Consider the following 16,332-nt stretch of genomic DNA (forward strand, 5'->3'; position numbering starts at 1 on the left):
TTGATCGTGTTTTATTGCACTTTTTGTTTGATGGTATGATGATAAAGCATTGTTTTTTTTGCCTCATTTTTTTTTAGTTTTTTTATGGTGGTCACTGAAGGGGTTTACTAGTAGGATAGTTTTATAGGTTGGGTCGCAATCGCGTTGGGCCGATGGCAGCAGTCGGGGATCTCACTCCCTCTGCGATGCTCCTCGATGTCACTGTCACTATTGACAGTGGCATCAGAGCGGTTAAATGCCCACGATCGTTGCTAGCACTGATCGTGGAGTTTACTGCAGAATGTCAGCCCTCATTAAGAGCTAACACCCACACTCGATCGCAGTGGTGCTCTGCGTAAGCCTGCGCGATCGTGAAGCAGTATATGTATGGCGGTTTGCGGGAACACAAAAAAATCTATAAAATGATTTAAAAAGTATTATATTTCCACTTTTAAACACTAGAGGGAGCAGCTTCTCACATACAACATGAAAACCTAGTGTAGTGCCAGCTTGCATTATGACTGCATTAAATGTGTCTGATGTCACTCCTCCCCTCCCCTTCTTTGCATTTAAAAAAAAAATAAGGGAGAATGAAGATTAGGATCACAGTGCAGAAACATTTTGTTTTTTAGCCCATGTTCACACCTTCAGTATTTGGTCATTATTTTACATCAGTATTTGTAAGCCAAAACCAGAAGTTGAACTAGCAGCGCCAATTCTACCATTCCTGCTGAGGTGAAATGGCGACTCTTCCTCACAGTGCAATATATAGGTGCAGTGATTAAACGCAATTCCTCCATTTTTAGTTGGGTTTTGTGTACAGAGTTCATTGTATAATAAAAATGACCTGGGAACATGATTCTCCAGGTGAGTATGATCACGGTAATACCAAACCTGCATAGATTTTTTTTTACACTTTAACATTGAGGAAAAAATAAAGAAGTTTAAAAAAATCGTTTGTGACACCATTTTCCAGGACTCGTAAAATTTTTATTTTTCTGTTGATAGAGATGTGTTAGGGTTTTAATTTTGGCAAGGTGTGCTGTTGTTTTTATACCATTTTGGGCTACATACAATGTTTTGATATTTTTTTTATTGCATTTCTTCTCATTGCATCTTTCAAGAAAATGCTGGTGATGTTTTTCCAGAAGCGTCTTTGCTGACATTTTTTTTTTACGTTACAAGCTTGTTTTTGTTATTCAAACATTAAATAGAGAGAGGCTTCTAGGTAGAAGTCATCCAAAGAATGAACATGCTACTTCTTTTAACAGATTCTCGGCTTCTGAAGGCTGACGCAGTTAAAAGCAGTGGAAAGACAGAACATAAGTACAGGAAGTCGTTTTCACATTGCTATTGTAACAATGCTACTCACTTGGGAGCAAACTGAGGTATAACAGGAACTGTTTTTATTTAAAGTCTGGCTGGTTTATTTCAGTCCTCATAAACCATATCACAAGAAACTCAAATACAGACTTTGTCTGGCATAAAATAAAACAAAGCAACAAGTCCATACAATACTGCTGGTTAGCTTGCCTGGCTTAGAGACCAGTTTCTTAGTCCTTTAGCAAAGGCACTCAATCCAGGAGATCTGCACACCTCCATATACGCAGCCATGTGTTAGACAAACAGTTCTCCTGTTACAAAGTGAACCACACCCAGGGGTGGAAATATGATGAGCAGCGGTCTCTCCTAACTCATCAGCTGCTCATAATGAATCTGTCATGGCCAATTAATCCCTTTTAGTCATATATATACTAAAGCATTACTCCAAGTTTATCTCCCAACCACTAGAACCACTAGGTGTTTAACAGCCACCTTACATTGTGTATTGTGTTCTTACATTTTCAGACAAGTTCCAGGCGGAATTCACCTGAAAAAGATGTCATGTGCACATACCATTAGTGCAGTCTGTGACTTACACCCTTAAGGATTGGTGATTTTTCATTTTTATGCATTCCTCCCCTTCTTCTAAAAGCAATACCTTTTTTATTTTCATGCCAACTTAGTCATATGAGGGCTTGTACTTTTGAATGACAGCATTCATTTTACCATGTGATGTACTGGGAAACAGGCAAATTAATTCCAAGTGTGCAAAATTTGCAAGAAAAATCAATTAAGTTTATGCTTAAAAGCTACAACTCTGCCCTTCACCTTTCCAAACAAACCTATTTCAGCACCCTTATCACTTCACTTTCCCGCAATCGTAAACGCCTCTTTGACATTTTTCATTCCCTCCTCCATCCAAGGGTAAAAGCCCTGACTACTAACCTCACCGCTGATGATATGGCTAATTATTTTAAAGAAAAAATTAACCATATCAGACAGGAAATTTTCTCTCAATCCCCTAATACCATGCACGGTCCTCCCTCCCCCATTGCATCAAGCTCACTCTCTCTCTTTGAACCAGTCATGGAAGAAGAAGTTACCCAGCTCCTTGCATCTTCTCGCCCTACTACCTGCACCAGTGACCCTATTCCCTCACGTCTCCTTCAGTCCCTTTCCCCAGCTCTCACCACTCACCTAACTAAAATATTTAACTTCTCTCTCTCATCTGGTATCTTTCCCTCCTCATTTAAACACTCCAGCATACATCCATGACTTAAAAACCATCCCTCAACCAAAACTGTGCTGCTAAGTACAGACCTGTATCTAATCTTCCCTTCATCCCTAAACTCCTGGAACGCTTGGTCTACTCCCGTCTAATCTGCTATCTCTCAGATAACTCTCTTCTTGACTCTCTACAATCCGGTTTCCGATCTTTACACTCCACTGAAACTGCCTCATTAAAGTCTCTAATGATCTAATAACAGCTAAATCCAATGGTCACTACTCCCTGCTGATTCACCTTGATCTCTTTGCAGCATTCGACACTGTGGTTCACCAGCTCCTCCTCATGATACTCCTCTCTATTGGGCTCAAGGACACCATTTTCTCCTGGTTCTCCTATTACCTATCTGATCGCTCCTTTAGGCTGTGTGCCCACGATGCGGTTTTAATGCGTTTCCGCAGCGTTTTTGCAGCTGCGGAAACGCAATAAAAACGCATTAAAAACGCATGGTAGAAGGGCAGCAATGCTCCCCAATGATAATCCGCATGTGCTGTGCCCATGCTGCGGAGATTTCCGCTGCGGATTATCATTGCGGAAAAAAACGCAGCACTACCAATTATTTTGAGGAAGTGCTGCGTCTTCGCCGCCATTGACTTGCATTAGACCGCATGGATTACGCATCACTGTATATGTAGATGCGTAATCCAAGCGTTTTAATGTGCGGATGGTACCCGGGTGTAGATGAGAGGAGAGTCTCATCCACACCCAGGTACCATTAAAAAATCTGTAAAAAAAGAATAAAATAAAAAAATAAATGTATACTTACCTTCTGTCGGCCCGCGCTGCGCTCCTGCTTGCTTCCCGGCACTTTGCAGTGAATTGAAGGACCTGCGCTGACGTCAGAGTCATGTGACGGGTCACGCGATGCTGACGTCGGCAGGTCTTTCAATTCACTGTTGCCGGCAGCTGGGACCGAGCGAAACAAGACAGCGCGGGCCATCGGAGGGTAAGTATAGATTTATTTTTTTATTTTTACCACTCTCTCGGGTCACGCTATATAAATCCATGCTGTGATGCTAATCGCTTGGAAAGCGCTGGTCAATCCACATGCGGAAATGTCAGTGAATAACGCTCCATTTCCGCATGTCCCTGGCAGGAAAACGCATGTACAATCCACGTTTTTTTCTGCCAGGGAGATGCAGAAACGCTCAGGAAAAAATCCTGAGCATTTCTGCATCGTGGGCACATAGCCTCACTGTATCTTTTGCTGGCTCCTCTTCCTCCCCTATTCCCCTTACTGTCGGGGTTCCTCAAGGATCAGTACTAGGCCTCCTCCTCTTCTCATTGTATACTATCCCTATAGGACAAACAATCAGTAGATTTTGTTTTCAGTACCATCTCTATGCTGATGACACCCAATTATACACATCATCTCCTGACCTCACCCCTGAGTTATTACAAAACACCAGTAGTGTTGAGCGATACCTTCCGATATCATGAAATATCGGATCGGATTGTATCGGACCCATACCCAAAAAATATCGGATATCGCCGATTCCGATACCGGAAACTAATGCAAGTCAATGAGACACAAATATCGGAATGAAAATAAACCCTTTCTTTCCTTGTAGGTTAATTCTACATGAAGGAAAACAACTAAGAATAATGTAGAATGTATTGGGGGAGGTGGGGGAGACAATAAAGGCATAGAGGTTTAGCCCAATCAAATGAAATAGCAGGAATTAATCTTTTTTTAAGACGTTCTGAGTTACGGAAATATTGACAATGTTAAGTTTTTTTATATTTTGTCAGATATTTATGTTTCACTACTTCCATGCTCTTCACCTTCTTTTTTACTTCTCCCACACTTTCTCTTTCATCATCCTCAGCATCAGCATCTTTTTCATGAACTTCTTCTTCACCTTCTTCATCTTCTTCTTCTTCACCTTCTTCGTATTATTCTTTTTTTATACATTCTTCATATTCTTCTTATTCAACTATTATTCTTCATATTCTACTTCTTCATCTTCTTCATATTCTTCTTCTTCATCATATTCTTATTTGTGACAGGCATTCCTGTAGTTGTTATCTATATAAAAGTTTGAACATCACACCTTTCGTTCTGCCCGTCACAAAAGATTTACAACAGGATTTGTCCGCGTTCAGTTTGGCCTGCAGCAGCAGGTCTTTTCCAGGGGCACCACAAGGAGGAACGGACTCACCCCCATACACTGCTTAGTCTTCTTCTGCTTATAATTTAGATAATATCTTTTGCTCTGATTTTTAATATTATGCTTAATGTTCTTCCGCTTTTTGTTCTGCAGCTTCTTGTACTTCTGCTTCTTGGTTTTCTGTCTCTTGTTCTTCTGTATCTTGGTGGTTGTCTTCTTGTTCTTTGTCCTCTTGGTCATCTTCTTCAGGGTCATTTTCTTGGTCTTCTTCGGTGTGGTCTTCAGGGTCGTCATCTTCAGGGTCATCGTCTTCGGGGTCGTCGTCTTCGGGGTCCTCGTCTTCTTCGGGGTGATCTTCAGGGTCCTCGTCTTCAGGGTCATCGTCTTCGGGGTCCTCGTCTTCTTCGGGGTGGTCTTCAGGGTCATCGTCTTCGGGGTCCTCGTCTTCTTCGGGGTGGTCTTCAGGGTCCTCGCCTTCAGGGTCGTCGTCTTCGGGGTCCTCGTCTTCTTTGGGGTGGTCTTCAGGGTCCTCGTCTTCAGGGTCATCGTCTTCGGGGTCCTTGTCTTCTTCGGGGTGGTCTTCAGGGTCCTCGTCTTCAGGGTCCTCGTCTTTGGGGTCCTCGTCTTCGGGATCCTTGTCTTCTTCGGGGTGGTCTTCAGGGTCCTCGTCAGGGAGATCCAGAGTGATTACCAAGAACCATTTCAAAAAGCTTGAACTTGGAAATGTAGCCAAAGGTACAAGAAGGCTGAGGAACTGCCGAAAACCAGCTGACGGTACAGGAACCCGGATGGGTAGCAGAAGGTACAAAAGCCAATGGAACTACAGAGGACCAGCTGACGGTACTGGAACTCGGTTACTAAGCAGGAGGTACCTGTGCCAGAAAGCACTACCAAGGACCAGCAGACGGAGGTGGAACTTGGATACCAAGAAGGAGGCACCTAAGCCAAAGGCACTGCCGAGAACCAGCTGATGGTACTGGAACCAGGATGGGTAGCAGAAGGTACAAGAGCCAATGGAACTAACGAGAACCAGCTGACGGTACTGGAACTCGGTTACTAAGCAGGAGATACCTGTGTCAGAAAGCACTACCAAGGACCAGCAGACGTTGGTGGAACTTGGATACCGAGAAGGAGGCACCTAAGCCAAAGGCACTGCCAAGAACCAGCTGATGGTACTGGAACCCGGATGGGTAGCAGAAGGTACAAGAGCCAATGGAACTACCGAGGACCAGCTGATGGTACTGGAACCCGGTTACTAAGCAGGAGGTACCTGTGCCAGAAAGCACTACCAAGGACCAGCAGACGTTGGTGGAACTTGAATACCGAGAAGGAGGCACCTAAGCCAAAGGCACTGTCGAGAACCAGCTGACGGTACTGGAACTCGGATGGGTAACAGAAGGTACAAGAGCCAATGGAACTACCGAGAACCAGCTGGCGGTACTGGAACTCGGTTACTAAGCAGGAGGTACCTGTGCCAGAAAGCACTACCAAGGACCAGAAGATGTTGGTGGAACTTGGATATCGAGAAGGAGGCACCTAAGCCAAAGGCACTGCCGAGAACCAGCTGACAGTACTGGAACCCGGATGGGTAGCAGAAGGTACAAGAGCCAATGGAACTACCGAGGACCAGCTGACGGTACTGGAACCCGGTTACTAAGCAGGAGGTACCTGTGCCAGAAAGCACTACCAAGGACCAGCAGACGGTGGTGGAACTTGGATACCGAGAAGGAGGCACCTAAGCCAAAGGCACTGCCAAGAACCAGCTGATGGTACTGGAACCCGGATGGGTAGCAGAAGGTACAAGAGCCAATGGAACTACCAAGGACCAGCTGATGGTACTGGAACCCGGTTACTAAGCAGGAGGTACCTGTGCCAGAAAGCACTACCAAGGACCAGCAGACGTTGGTGGAACTTGAATACCGAGAAGGAGGCACCTAAGCAAAAGGCACTGCCGAGAACCAGCTGACGGTACTGGAACTCGGATGGGTGACAGAAGGTACAAGAGCCAATGGAACTACCGAGAACCAGCTGGCGGTACTGGAACTCTGTTACTAAGCAGAAGGTACCTGTGCCAGAAAGCACTACCAAGGACCAGAAGATGTTGGTGGAACTTGGATATCGAGAAAGAGGCACCTAAGCCAAAGGCACTGCCGAGAACCAGCTGATGGTACTGGAACCCGGATGGGTAGCAGAAGGTACAAGAGCCAATGGAACTACCGAGGACTAGCTGACGGTACTGGAACCCGGTTACTAAGCAGGAGGTACCTGTGCCAGAAAGCACTACCAAGGACCAGCAGACGGTGGTGGAACTTGGATACCGAGAAGGAGGCACCTAAGCCAAAGGCACTGCCGAGAACCAGCTGACGGTACTGGAACCCGGATGGGTAGCAGAAGGTACAAGAGCCAATGGAACTACCGAGGACCAGCTGACGGTACTGGAACCCGGTTACTAAGCAGGAGATACCTGTGCCAGAAAGCACTACCAAGGACCAGCAGACGTTGGTGGAACTTGGATACCGAGAAGGAGGCACTTAAGCCAAAGGCACTGCCGAGGACCAGCTGACGGTACTGGAACTCGGATGGGTAGCAGAAGGTACCCATGAAAAAAAAAGTTGCAAGGCCACGAGCCGGTCGCAGTTACCGAAACCAACAGTCCTACAGGGGGTGCTTGTCCTATTGGCACTATGGAACCAGCCTTCATTGCCAGATACCGCAGCCCACATAGGAGTCACCTAAACTGCAGTTACCATAGAGTCGGCTATCCCGACAGCAACACGACAGGACAACGCATTGGAGGCAAAGTGTCGTTGACACTACCCGGAAACAGCTGGCATGCTGGAACCAGGCTGGGCAGGAGGGAGTACCCGTGCCAAAGACACTGCCGAGAACCAGCTGACGGTACTGGAACTCGGATGGGTAGCAGAAGGTACAAGAGCCAATGGAACTACCGAGGACCAGCTGACGGTACTGGAACTCTGTTACTAAGCAGGAGGTACCTGTGCCAGAAAGCACTACCAAGGACCAGCAGACGTTGGTGGAACTTGGATACCGAGAAGGAGGCACCTAAGCCAAAGGCACTGCCGAGAACCGGCTGACGGTACTGGAACTCGGATGGGTAACAGAAGGTACCCATGAAAGAAAAAGTTGCAAGGCCACGAGCCGGCCACAGTTACCGAAACCCACAGTCCTACAGGGGGTGCTTGTCCTATTGGCACTATGGAACCAGCCTTCATTGCCAGATCCCGCAGCCCACATAGGAGTCACCTAAACTGCAGGCACCATAGAGTCGGCTAAACTGACCGCAACACGACAGGACAACGCATTGGAGGCAAAGTGTCGTTGACACTACCCGGAAACAGCTGGCGTGCTGGAACCAGGCTGGGCAGGAGGGAGTACCCGTGCCAAAGACACTGCTGGGAAACAGCTGGCGGTGCTGGGTAAATACTAAAAACAGAGTGGAGCCAGAGGCCTAATTGGAGCAACTTTAAAATCAGTAGTAGACTAGTAGTGTGAATGTCGACAGAGCAGGAGAAATTGCCGTACGCACAGCAGGGGAACAGCTGACGTTACTGAACCCCAATAACACGGCAGCAAGTGTTGACTGTGCAGGCGGCACTTTTGAGCGCCAGCTGGCAGTGTTGGAGCTCAGGGATAATACTGAAAACAGAGGAGCCAGAGGTGTAATTGGAGCAACTTTAAAATCTGTAGTAGTGTAAATGTGGACAGAGCAGGAGAAATTGCCGTACGCACAGCAGGGGAACAGCTGACGTTACTGAACCCCAATAACACGGCAGCAAGTGTTGACTGTGCAGACGGCACTTCTGAGCGCCAACTGGCGGTGTTGGAGATCAGGGATAATACTGAAAACAGAGGAGCCAGAGGCGTAATTGGAGTGTCACGCTGTCTCTGTATACTGGAGGTAGGGGGCCTAAGCTGACCCTAAGCTGGGGCCCTGACTAATCCCTCAACCTGGAGGTACTGTTAAAGGTACAGAGGTCCAGGCCGCCAGCGTAACCCCTACCTCCTGAAGATCCCTGCACCTCAGTAATCTAGTCCTGAGAAGGACCCCGATCACAACCAAAGGGAACAAGAAATAATATGCCCAAACACAGTATTTAGACGAACGAGACAGTACAAGGGAAAAACCAAAACCACCTTGCATACAAACAACTACTCAACTACAACAGAGGGAAAACCAACGGGAAAGGAGATAAATGATAAAGCGAGGAAAGGGAAAAAACACTTCCAAATACACTTATCTCAGCAACTCCAAACACCACGATCCGCTCTGTCAGTCTGAATGAAATGCTTTCACCGACACCTCCCAAACAGACCAGCAGGTATATGAAGGAGTCTCACTACAGAAGTATTGATTGCAGCTGGGCGAGGCTGGACCTCATCTAGCCCAGAGAGAGAGAGAGAATTAACTCCCTCACTGCCGAGAAACACAAAGCACCAACAAGTCAGCTGCGAGAAGTCAGGCTGTGTACTCGTGACGATCTTCGTGGCAACACACCCGTGACATGGAGTAACTTTAAAATCTGTAGTAGTGTGAATGTGGACAGAGCAGGAGAATTTGCCGAACACACAGCTGGGGATCAGCTGACGTTACTGAACCCCAATAACACTGGAGCAAGCGTTGTCTGTGCAGAAGGCACTTCTGAGCAGCAAATAGCGGTGTTGGAGCCCAGGGTAAATACTAAAAACAGAGGAGCCAGAGGTGTAATTGGAGCAAGTTTTAAATTAGTAGTACAGTGGATGTGGACGGAGCAGGAGAATTTGCTGGACACACAGCTGGGGATCAGCTGACGTTACTGAACCCCAATAACACTGGAGCAAGCGTTGACTGTGCAGACGGCACTTCTGAGCAGCAACTGGCAGTGTTGGAGCCCAGGGTAAATACTAAAAACAGAGGAACCAGAGGTGTAATTGGAGCAAGTTTTAAATTAGTAGTACAGTGGATGTGGACAGAGCAGGAGAATTTGCGGGACACACAGCTGGGGATCAGCTGACGTTACTGAGCGCCAATAACACTGGAGCAAGCGTTGACTGTGCAGAAGGCACTTCTGAGCAGCAACTGGCGGTGTTGGAGCTCAGGGATTACAGTTCAGGTGGTAGAAACATGAACACAACAGGAGACCTGGATACTGTTGCCAACCAATTATTTATTCTGGAAGAGGACTGGCAAATTCATGCGAGATCCAGGCCTTGTTCATTTTCAGAAAAGTAAGCCGGTCAACGTTATCGGAGGATAGGCGCATGCGACGGTCTGTTAGTACACCACCTGCGGCACTAAAGACGCGTTCCGATAATACACTAGCAGCAGGGCAAGCCAGCACCTCCAATGCACACTGGCTAAGCTCTGGCCATGTATCCAGCTTAGAGACCCAAAACTTGAAGGGGGAAGAGCTGTCAGGGAGTACACTGAGAGGGCAAGACATGTAGTCTGTCACCATCTGACAGAAACGTTGCCTCCTGCTGACTGGAGCCATCTGTGATGGTGTAGACATTTGTGGCAGTGGGGACTCAAAACTTTGCCACATTTGGGCCATACTGGTCTTGCCTTGTGCTGAGGAGCTGCTTCTGCTCTCTCTTTGTGCAGAGCTTCCTCCACTGCCTCGACGCACTGAGCGGCTTTGTAAAGCACTAGCAGCACTGCTCTCGATTGGAATGGAGAACATGATGGAATGCACCAGTGCGTCTTGGTACTCCCGCATTTTACGCTCCAGGTTCAACGGTGTTATGAGGCTTTGTAAGCTGTCCCGGTAGCGAGGATCTAGGAGGGTGGACACCCAATAATCAGCTGTGTTGAGAATGTGGGCGATGCGGCGGTCGTTTCTCAGGCACTGCAGCATGAAATCAACCATGTGCTGCAGACTGCCAACTGGCCAAGAAATGCTGTCCCCTGCTTGAGGCGTGATCTCTGCCTGCTCTGCATCACCCCACCCTCGCTCTAGATACTGACTACTAGAGCATTGTGTACCTCCCTCCTCTGGACAGATGTCTTCCTCCTCCATTGACTCCTCCTCATCCTCCTCACAAAGTGTCCCCTGCCTAGGCCTTTGTGAGGAACCACGTTGCGCAGACTGTACAGAAGCATATGGCATTTGTGACTCCTCATCCTCCACCTCTTCCAAAGCCTCCTCCCTTAGTGCTTGCAGTGTTTTTTCAAGCAGGCAGATAAGGGGGATAGTCATGCTGACTAGTGCATCATCTGCACTCGCCATCCGCGTGGAATAATCGAAGGCACGCAAAACGTGGCAAATGTCCTTCATAGAGGCCCACTAAGTGGTGGTGAAGTGTGAACTGCCTGCTGCAGCTGGTACTCCATTACTGCTGCCTGCTGCTCACACAACCTCTCCAACATATGTAACGCTGAATTCCACCTGGTGGGTAGGTCACATATGATGCGATGTTCCGGAAGACGTAATCGGCGCTGCATTGCGGCAATGCGCGATCTTACGTTGCTGGAACGCCGCAAGTGAGCGCACTCTATGCGGACCTTGTGAAGCAGTGCATCAAGATCCGGATAGTCCCTCAAAAAGCTCTGCACGACCAAGTTGAGCACATGTGCCAGACATGGGATGTGAGTGAGGTTGCCTAGGCCCAGAGCTGCCACCAGATTTCGGCCATTGTCACACACTACCATGCCTGGCTGGAGATTCGCTGGCACAAACCACACGTCGCTCTGCTGCTTGATGGCATTCCAGAGCTCCTGCGCTGTGTGGCTTCGATTCCCCAAAGAAATTAATTTTAATACGGCCTGTTGACGTTTGGCCACGGCTGTGCTCATATCGGTCATCATAACAGGTAACCGTTCACGGGTCGATGTGGAGGTAGACCGTGACAGCTCCTGCAGCGCTGATCCAGAGGAACTGGAGTATGAGGAGTCAGTGTGTACAGACTGGATTCCTGCAATCGTTGGAGTTGGCAGAACACGTACAGCGCCACTCTCAAGATCTGTACCCGGCTCCACGACATTTACCCAATGGGCAGTGAGGGAAAGGTATCGTCCCTGTCCATGCTTACTGGTCCACGCATCAGTGGTCAGGTGGACCTTGCTACTGACGGCGTTTTGTAGCGCATGTTTAATTTTTCCCTCCACATGCTGTTGCAGGGCAGGGACGGCTTGCCTGCTGAAATAAAAGCGGCTGGGCACGTTGCATTGTGGGATTGTCAATGCCATAAAGTTACGGAAGGTGTCAGTCTCCACCAGCCTGAATGATAGCATTTCAAGGGCCAGTAGTTTTGCAATGCCAGCATTCAGAGCCTGTGCTCGGGGGTGGTTTGCCGAGTATGGGCGCCTTTTCTCCCATGCCTGTGCTAACGATGGCTGTAGACTGGCCTGGGAGTGTGAGGATGACAGGGAGAGTGGTGCTGTGGGTGGAATTACACTGTGTCTCTGTACAACAGTGCCAGAGGTTCTTCCATGGCGATCCTGTGAGGAAGCCGAACCAGCTGCGTGTGAGCTGGAGGAAGAGGCTACAACACGAGCTGAAGAGGTGGTATGTGGCGCTGTAGGTTGGCCTAGGTCTTCAGTGTGTTTTTGTAACTCCACCACGTGCTTGGTCCGCACATGTTTCCACATATTTGTGGTATTGAGGTTGCTGACACTTTTCCCTCTTTTCACCTTCTGATTACACAGCTTGCATTTGACAAAGCAAATGTCATCTGCAACTCAACTGTGTCAAAAAAGGAACAAGCACTGCAAGTCTTGGGAGCGCCCACTTTGGATTTTGGAAGAACCATGCTCCTAATGGGTGCCGAAGTGGAGGCTACAGGCAACCAAGTCTGCCCCCTCCCTCTGCCTCCTTTTTGGGCCGTTCGGGGAATCTCTTCCTCAGAGCTGCTCCACCACCTTCCTGTACCTCACGCCATGATGGGTCAAGGACCTCATCATCTACACCACCCTCTTCAAACAACTGCTTCTCCTGGGTAGTCTCGACAGCACAGTACGCACCAGAAAGTGGCACCTGAGTCTCATCATCAGATGCGTACTGAGGTGTGCTGCGGATCCATAGGCACTGGCCCACCCGCCTCTTCAGATTCAGAGAGACAAAACAGTTGCGCATCACTGCATACTACCTCTTCTTCAAATTCTCGAATTCTGCTTGGCTGGCCCCCTCTTTCCGAGCCAAGAGATTCAGAGAACAGAAGTAGAGATGACTCCTGTCCAGGGCTCTCTGACTGCCTGGGCAATTTGGCAGGTGGTGAAGAGACAGATGGGTGCTCTTCAGTGCTCAGGACCTGAGAGGATCAGGAACTAATTGAAGTCGATGCGTTAGCTGCCATCCATCTGACAACGGCTTCAATTTGGTTCTCCCGCAGCAGTGGGGTACGGCTAGCTCCTACAAAGCTGTGCATAAAGGACTGCTCCCTGGTAAAACTGGGGGATGCTGAGTCACTGGTGCCCGCAGCAGGCACAGAATCCCCACGTCCTCTCCCTGCAGGCACAGAATCCTCACGTCCTCTCCCTGCAGAAACTCCACGCCCACGCCCACGACCACATGCCTTACTCCCTGCCTTCTTCATCTTGGTAGACTGATAAAAATAGGCAGAAAAGTACTAAGGGCTTAGTGTGCTTATTCCTGAACAGCTGCTAACAGGTATAAGAAACACAAATTTTATAAAGTGTGGACTAGACTTTAATATGAGCTAATGTGGCCTACACAACTGTAAAGTGGAGTGTTTGGTGAACTTTATTTAGTTTTTTTTTGTCACAAAAAGACACTGGATGTGCCCAAAGATGTAATACGGATAGTATCACAAACTTTTTGTAGCTATTACAATGCAGGAAGGTAACCTACAATGCAATAGATGAGGCTACAAAAAATAGGCTAATACTAATCTGGCTGGGTCTGCAGGGCACAATGCTGCAGAAAGGCTCCTCTATCTACTCCTATATAGTGTGTTTGGAACCAATGTAGCTGAATACGGATGGAACCACCACACTAATAGGAGAAATCAGGAAAAATGATCAATTAGCAAAAAAGGACAATGTATGAGGCAGTGACGCACGCTGAGCGCACTACAACCAGACGTGGCTGAAGCACACACTACAGCGTGAGCTGCACTCACACACAGAGACCATGCAGACAGGCGTGAACAGTGCAGATGCAGAGCACTGTGCACTAGCGCTGCAAGACAAAAAAAAATTCTCTATCTACTCCTATATAGTGTGTTTGGAACCAATTTAGCTGAATACGGATGGAACCACCACACTAATAGGAGAAATCAGGAAAAATTATCAATTAGCAAAAAAGGACAATGTATGAGGCAGTGACGCACGCTGAGCGCACTACAACCAGACGTGGTTGAAGCACACACTACAGCGTGACCTGCACTCACACACAGAGACCTTGCAGACAGCAGTGAACAGCACAGAGAACTGTGCACTAGCGCTGCAAGGCACAGCGATTTATAAAGTAGCTTGGGTAAAGCAGAATAGAGCAAATAGGTAGCTAAAACTGTCCCTCAGAACAACAGCGTCCTATCCCTAACTGAATTCACAGCAGAGTGAGCTCAAAATGGCGGCGGCGGCTTTTATAGTGCATCATGACATCATTTCAGCAGCCAATCACAGCCATGCCATTAGTTAACATGCCTACATGCCTAACAGGATGTGCCCACACTTCTTAGGATCCTCATTGGCTGAATAAAATGAAACAGGCTCATTGCATTATGGGAACTTCCGATTCCGATATACGATATTTTAAAAGTATCGGAAGTATCGGAATTCCGATACCGCGAATATCCGCCGATACCCGATATTTCAGTATCGGTATGCTCAACACTAAACACCAGTGATTGTTTTTCCGCTGTGTCTCACATCATCTCCTCCCTCTATCTGAAACTAAACCAGTCAAAAACTGAACTTCTTGTGTTTCCTCCCTCCACTAACCTACTATATATACTACAAGGCAAATGTACTGCCATATTTAGTAAATATCACAGTCTCCTATGAACGCCAGCCATGGGCTCATCTTTATAAGAGCAACGTCATGGCAGGCATGATATCCATAGGCACTCTGCGATTGCGTTGCAGTGGAGCCAATGGGAACTTGGAAATGTGTGCCCTAGCGTGAGCTGTAAATGCTACTGTCAAAGATCAGCTCACATACACATCCGTACACATACTCCTGACAAGTGCCGTGCATGTAAGGGGGTTAAACATGGTCTATTCTCTTGTGTGAATACAAGATTTTTTTTTAACCATAATATATCTTCAGTTAGTTTTTTTCAAAGCTCAAGATTGTACTCTCCACCCAACTGCTCTTAAAATATGAAGGTGCCACATAAAAAAATAAGGATGCGGTCTATCGCATTCCACTCTGAAATAAGAAAGGCTCAAAATAAACTATTTCCAGTCCTTCCAAACCCAAATGCCACAGCGAAGGACAGGGATTAATGGGCCCCTGTCGAAGTTTAAATCATGTTCGCAGCATCCTCCTGGGCTGCACCCCCAGGGGAAGAAAGAGCTCAGTCTAGGCTGGCTCTCCTCCCAAAAGAGAAGCCCAAAGCTTCCTCCCAGTGTGCATTACTGTGCCTGCCTTTGCATCATTAAGTTAGGACAAACTCACTGATATCAGCAAAAACTGAACTTGATCTTACCCGAAATGCTGAAATACTTGACTTTAGACATTTGGCTCTGGTCCTTCCCCAACTCTTGGTCACCTTATTTACTGCTTTGGCTGTATTCATTCGAAATTCTACCCACCCTTATGCCCAATGGCCACAAGATTTTGAAAACAAATCTTGCAGCTATTGGGCATTTCAGTGGGTAGAGTTTTGGACACATTCAGTGAGTTGCAGCATATTTTCTCACCCTTATTCTGGTTTCTTATTGACAACAACCAGCATCAAAGAAGGTGATATTGATCCCAATGATTTACCAAAAATAAGTTGCCTCCTACATTGGGATTCTCTGCATTATTTGCAGTGATTGAGGTCAGTTGGCAAATAATGGACAATAATTTTACTGAATTGAAATAATATTGTAAAAGCTGTGCCACAAAATAGCCTAAATTTGGAAAAAAAGATTATAATCTTCTCAAAAGAAGCAGAAAAATGTGTCAATTCTACAATAAGACTTCCCTCTGGTGTAAAGTGCTGTTTTTAGCAGGGGCCTAGCAAAGGGCACAATTAGTATGCTGGCTGGGCTGTATAGCATGCTTCATTAGGTGAATACAGGCTACTCAAAGCTTGATCAGTAAAATAGGACCAGTCTCACAGTCAGATCCGATTACTAGTGCATTTAATGTGACCCAGGACGTGAACAGGAAATAGGTAACAAAGAAGTCATTCCATTAACATTAAGCTCTATTATAGGGGAGAGGATATTCATTCCAACAGATCCTAAATAGTACATGCCTATAACTAGCACAGGGACTTGAACACAGTAGAAACATTTAAAAGGAAATGTGAACCAGTGTTTTTGCATTTTCTTAAGAGTTTTTTGCCACTTTTTTTGCAGCAAAAAAAGTTTTTCTTTTCTTTATTTTTATATAGCAAGCTCTAAATATGGCAATTTTAGGTGTTGTCCCATATATTTTTTACAAGACAAAAAATCCTGCAGGAAAAAAATGTGTGTAGTATTATAGGCACTTATTATATATTATAAGAAATGCCTATAAA

This window comes from Phyllobates terribilis, unplaced genomic scaffold, assembly GCF_046119375.1.
Source record: "Phyllobates terribilis strain yellow unplaced genomic scaffold, ASM4611937v1 Scaffold_1__5_contigs__length_1240528914, whole genome shotgun sequence".
NCBI lineage: Eukaryota > Metazoa > Chordata > Amphibia > Anura > Dendrobatidae > Phyllobates > Phyllobates terribilis.